This window comes from Prenolepis imparis, unplaced genomic scaffold (genome assembly GCF_030444845.1).
Source record: "Prenolepis imparis isolate NDT839.2.m4 unplaced genomic scaffold, iyPreImpa1.0 SCAF_14, whole genome shotgun sequence".
NCBI lineage: Eukaryota > Metazoa > Arthropoda > Insecta > Hymenoptera > Formicidae > Prenolepis > Prenolepis imparis.
The window spans coordinates 6,532,409-6,539,416 of NW_028141172.1; the positions used below are offsets into that span (position 1 = coordinate 6,532,409).

Below are 7,008 nucleotides of genomic sequence, written 5' to 3' on the forward strand. Positions count from 1 at the left end.
TTTTATTTGTATGTTACAGATCAACGTAGCTTCGATGCAGTTATCTCCTCTGCTGTTGAACATCGATTGGTAAGTGATAAACTATTATTTTATTACGAGGTAACGGTTTCATAAATATTTGATTGTAGAGATGTAGATTTAGAATGTAGATTGTAGACTGTAGATTGTAGATAGTTACTATCCGTTACCTCAAAATGAATAAACACACAATTAATTAGGATGAATATTTCAATTTAAAAAAAAAAAGATAATTTATATAGTCTTTTTTAAACATTTTCTATTATCGAAGTGAGAATTATTTTATTCATGTTTTCTCATATATTTAAATGCGTTCTTTCTTTCTTCATCTTTTTTAACAAGTTTTAATTATTAGGTGCAATGATTAATTTTTTTGATTGTTAATGTCGCGATTTAATTATCATAACTTCAAGTTATGACACGTCTTTTTTTAAACACCGGAAAAAAACAAGTGCGCGCTACACGCATTCTTCGATTTTATATACTAGTTACTAGAACAACACAATCGCGCGCTACGCGCGCGCCATTCTTCGATTTTTTGTTAAAAAGAATATTTAAAAAAAAATAAAATAAAGTTTGTATAAACTTGATTAATATTTTTTCACAGAAATCAGCTGATTAAAGCATTAATTTGATAATTAAATTTTAAAATAATAATATGGTAAAAATAGTAATATATTTAATAGTAATATAATTAAAATAGTATTATGTTGTAAATAATATGTTATAAGATCTTCTACTTGATTAATATTTTTTGATAGAAATCAGCTGATAACTGTCAAAAATATTACAACATATTATTTAAAACATATTATTTAAAAAATTAATAAGCAAATTAACACTTTAATCAGCTGATTTCTGTCAAAAAATATTAATTAAGCGAAAATTTGTTTTTTTAATTAAATTTTAAAATAATAATGTTATAAAAATTAAAATAATAATATGTATTAAATAATATAATATAATACTTAAAATTCGATTGTTATTTTTGAAAACTATCAGCTGATTTCTGTCAAAAAATATTAATCGCAGCTAAGGCATTATAACATATTATTTACAACATATATTACTATTTTAATTTTTATAACCTATTATTATTTTAAATTTTAATTAGCAAATTAACGATTTATTTAAATTTTAAACTAACAATATGTTATAAAAATTAAAATAATAATATATGTTTTAAATAATGTCATAATTCTTTTTGACAGTTATCAGGTGATTTCTGTCATAAAATATTCGAGTTTAAAATATTATAACATATTATATACATAATATTATCACATTTTTATGAAATTAATTTTATCTGATATAAATATTTAAAAAAAAAATTTTGTACATTTTTTTTATGACGATAATTTTTTCACATTAAATTCAACAATAATATTCAAACAAATTATAATAAATTTTTTTTCGATGTAACACAGTAAAATAGATTAATGTATACCTAAATGATAACAATATATATAATTATTATATTATATTTGTATAACTATATATAAAACTAAAAATTATGAATTAAAATTATTCAAATATATATATAATCGCATTTTTAAGACCAGATGTTCAGATCATTTTAATTACTTATTTGAAAGACACTGAATGCATTTTCATTAAGAATTTGACTCTCGCTTCATTATGTAATAATTTCATTTTTACGATATTGGACCCATCTGAATATTTATATAATTTAATTAAATTAGATGTGTGATAAGTTTAATCATTTTAATTACTTATTTGAAAGACATTGAATGTATTTTCATTAAGAATTTGATTCTCGCTTCATTATGTAATAATTTCATTTTTACGATATTGGTCCCATCTGAATATTTATATAATTTAATTAAATTAGATGTGTGATAAGTTTAATCATTTTATTTACTTATTTGAAAGACATTGAATGCATTTTAATTAAGAATTTGACTCTCGCTTCATTATGTAATAAATTCATTTTTACGATATTGGTCCCATCTGAATATTTATATAATTTAATTAAATTTGATGTGTGATAAGTTTAACCATTTTAATTACTTATTTGAAAGACATTGAATGCATTTTCATTAAGAATTTGACTCCTGCTTCATTATTTAATAGTTTCATTTTTACGATATTGGTCCCATCTGAATATTTATATAATTTAATTAAATTAGATGTTTGATCAATTTAATCATTTTAATTACTTATTTGAAAGACATTGAATGCATTTTCATTAAGAATTTGACTATCGCTTCATTATGTAATAAATTCATTTTTACGATATTGGTCCCATCTGAATATTTATATAATTTAATTAAATTTGATGTGTGATAAGTTTAACCATTTTAATTACTTATTTGAAAGACATTGAATGCATTTTCATTAAGAATTTGACTCCTGCTTCATTATTTAATAGTTTCATTTTTACGATATTGGTCCCATCTGAATATTTATATAATTTAATTAAATTAGATGTTTGATCAATTTAATCATTTTAATTACTTATTTGAAAGACATTGAATGCATTTTCATTAAGAATTTGACTCCTGCTTCATTATTTAATAGTTTCATTTTTACGATATTGGTCCCATCTGAATATTTATATAATTTAATTAAATTAGATGTTTGATCAATTTAATCATTTTAATTACTTATTTGAAAGACATTGAATGCATTTTCATTAAGAATTTGACTATCGCTTCATTATGTAATAAATTCATTTTTACGATATTGGTCCCATCTGAATATTTATATAATTTAATTAAATTAGATGTTTGATCAATTTAATCATTTTAATTACTTATTTGAAAGACATTGAATGCATTTTCATTAAGAATTTGACTCTCGCTTCATTATGTAATAATTTCATTTTTACGATATTGGTCCCATCTGAATATTTATATAATTTAATTAAATTAGATGTTTGATCAATTTAATCATTTTAATTATTTATTTGAAAGACATTGAATGCATTTTCATTAAGAATTTGACTCTCGCTTCATTATGTAATAATTTCATTTTTATGATACTGGTCCCATCTGAATATTTATATAATTTAATTAAATTAGATGTTTGATCAATTTAATCATTTTAATTACTTATTTGAAAGACATTGAATGCATTTTCATTAAGAATTTGACTCTTGCTTCATTATTTAATAGTTTTATTTTTACGATATTGGTCCCATCTGAATGTTTATATAATTTATATAACTGAGATCTAAGATTATTTCAATCATTTTAATTATATATTTGAAAGACATTGAATGCATTTTCATTTAGAATTTAACTCGTGTTTTATTATGTAATAAATTCATTTTTATGATATTGGTTCTATTTAAATATTTATATAATTTAATTAACTGAGATCTAAGATTATTTCAATCATCTTAATTACTTATTTGAAAGACATTAATGCATTTTCATTAAGAAATTGACTCTTGCTTCACTATTTAATAGTTTTATTTTTACGATATTGGTCCCATCTGAATGTTTATATAATTAATTTAGATGTTTGATAAGTTTAACCATTTTAATTACTTATTTGAAAGACATTGAATGCATTTTCATTAAGAATTTGACTCCTGCTTCATTATTTAATAGTTTCATTTTTACGATATTGGTCCCATCTGAATATTTATATAATTTAATTAAATTAGATGTTTGATCAATTTAATCATTTTAATTACTTATTTGAAAGACATTGAATGCATTTTCATTAAGAATTTGACTATCGCTTCATTATGTAATAAATTCATTTTTACGATATTGGTCCCATCTGAATATTTATATAATTTAATTAAATTAGATGTTTGATCAATTTAATCATTTTAATTACTTATTTGAAAGACATTGAATGCATTTTCATTAAGAATTTGACTCTCGCTTCATTATGTAATAATTTCATTTTTATGATATTGGTCCCATCTGAATATTTATATAATTTAATTAAATTAGATGTTTGATCAATTTAATCATTTTAATTACATATTTGAAAGACATTGAATGCATTTTCATTAAGAATTTGACTCTCGCTTCATTATGTAATAATTTCATTTTTACGATATTGGTCCCATCTGAATATTTATATAATTTAATTATATTTGATGTGTGATAAGTTTAACCATTTTAATTAGTTATTTGAAAGACATTGAATGCATTTTCATTAAGAATTTGACTCCTGCTTCATTATTTAATAGTTTCTTTTTTACGATATTGGTCCCATCTGAATATTTATATAATTTAATTAAATTAGATGTTTGATCAATTTAATGATTTTAATTACTTATTTGAAAGACATTGAATGCATTTTCATTAAGAATTTGACTCTCGCTTCTTTATGTAATAATTTCATTTTTACGATATTGGTTCTATTTAAATATTTATATAATTTAAATATCTGAAATCTAAGATTATTTCAATCATCTTAATTACTTATTTGAAAGACTTTGAATGCATTTTCTTTAAGAATTTGACTCTTGCTTCATTATGTAATAATTTCATTTTTACGATATTGGTCCCATCTGAATGTTTATATAATTTAATTAAATTAGATGTGTGATAAGGTTAATCATTTTAATTACTTATTTGAATAACATTGAATACATTTTCATTGAGAATTTGACTCGTGCTTTATTATGTAATGAATTCATTTTTAAGATATTGGTTCCATTTAAATATTTATATAATTTAAATAACTGTGATCTAAGAATATTTCAATCATCTTAATTATTTATTTGAAAGACATAGAATGCATTTTTATTTAGTATTTGACTCGTGCTTTATTATGTAATAAATTTATTTTTACGATATTGGTTCTATTTAATTATTTATATAATTTAATTAAATTAGATGTTTGATCAATTTAATCATTTTAATTATATATTTGAAAGATATTGAATGCATTTTCATTAAGAATTTGACTCTTGCTTCATTATGTAATAATTTCATTTTTACGATATTGGTCCCAACTTAATATTTATATAATTTAATTAAATTAGATGTTTGATAAGTTTCATCAGCTGACATCTGTCAAGAAATGTTAATAAAGCGTTATTTTGCGAATTTAATTTTAAAATAATAATATGTTAAAAATATTATAATAGTAATATATTGTAAATGATATGTTATAATACTTTATCCGCGATTAATATTTTTGACAGTTAGTAGCTGCTAACTGTCAAAAATGTCAATCGAGTTTAACGGATTACAACATATTATTTAAAACTAATATTGTAATTTTATTTAATTTTATTTTGAACAAACTGTCAAACTGCTAATTCTCGCGATGACAGCCTCTGGATGCTACGAATATAACACACATCGCGAATCTTAACATCGAATAAGTATCGCGGAAAAGTGAAAAATTGAACTTTGATATATGCGAGTATCGATTTTACATATCTTTTTTAAAAGAGGAAATGATTTCTTTTTGTCGCGCAATTACTCTGCCATGAGCATAAAATAATAAATACGAGTCAAAAATAATAAAAAAATAATACGCACTTTATATATCGTAATTTTATTATGCGCAAAGTAAGAATTTAGATAGATTAAATAGTACGAGTCAATAATTTCTCACTACGTTTAGCTTTTTTGTCGCGCAATCACTCAGCTATTAATATAAAATAATTAATACGAATCAAACAAAATAAAAAATTATATACACTTTATATATTATAATTTTATTATGCACAAAGTAAGAATATAGATAGATTAAGTAGTATGAGTCAACAATTTCGCACTACGTTTAGCCTTTTCGTCGCGCAATCATTTAATCATTAACATAATCATAAATGCGAGTCAAAAACAATAAAAAATAACACGTACTTTATATATCGTAATTTTATTATGGGCAAAGTAAGAATTCAGATAGATTAAGTAGTACGATTCAACAATTTCTTACTATATTCATCTTTTTCGTCGCACAATCACTCAGCAATTAGTATAAAATCATTAATACAAATCAAAAAGAATAAAAAATTATATATATTGTAATTTTATTATGCGCAAAGTAAAAATTTAGATAGATTAAGTAGTACGAGTAAACAATTTCTTAATACGTTTAGCCTTTTCGTCGCGCAATCGCTCAGCTATTAGTATAAAATCATTAATACAAATAAAAACAATAAAAAATTTAATGCACTTAATATATCATAATTTTATTATACGCAAAGTAAGAATCTAGATAGATTAAGTAGTACGAGTCAACAATTTCTCACTACGTTTAGCCTTTTCGTCGCGCAATTATTTTATCGTTAACATAAAAGTATTATAACATATTATTTACAACATATTACTATTTTAATATTTTTAACATATTATTGTTTTAATATTTAATTAGCAAATTAACATCGCTTTATTAATATTTTTTGACATACATCAGCTTATTAAAGCATTAATTTGCTAATTACATTTGAAAATAATAATATGTTATAAAAATTAAAATAATAATATGTTTTAAATAAAGTATGTCATAATTCTTTAAACTCAAATAATATTTTTAACATTTATCTGATTCCTGTCAAAAATATTAATAACAATTAATATATAATATACATATAATATTTATGTAATATTATGTATTTGAATTAATATATACTATTAATTATGTATGTATATATTAATTAGTATATTAATAAATATATATATATACACTGGCGGATTCTGGGGGGGGGGGGGGGTTAAAACCCTCACCCCCTTGCAAATTAAAAGAAACAGAATTGCTGAATTTGTTTAAAAAATACAAATAAAGAAAAACATATGTATATATATATATATATATATATATATATAGATATAAAGAATTTCGCCTAATTATTTTCATGCAACGAAATTATCTCATCATTTCGTCGTATGTCTGACTTAATCTACACTTAATTCCTTGAATGCGTAATGAGTATAATTTACAGTGTATCTTATACTTATATATATAATATATATATATATATATATAAGTATAAGATACACTGTAAATATTAATTACGCATTCAAGGAGTTAAGTTTAGATTAAGTC

General features: G+C 21.5%; 1 long non-coding RNA gene across 1 annotated transcript in view; it reads left to right on the forward strand.

The window, feature by feature from the left end:
* Window positions 1-7,008, forward strand: part of LOC145945592 (uncharacterized) — a 290,305-nt gene that overhangs the window by 584 nt on the left and 282,713 nt on the right. Inside the window, exon 2 of the long non-coding RNA XR_014426875.1 lies at window positions 20-69. This is a non-coding gene — a long non-coding RNA (uncharacterized LOC145945592). The remainder of the gene's footprint in view (window positions 1-19; window positions 70-7,008) is intronic.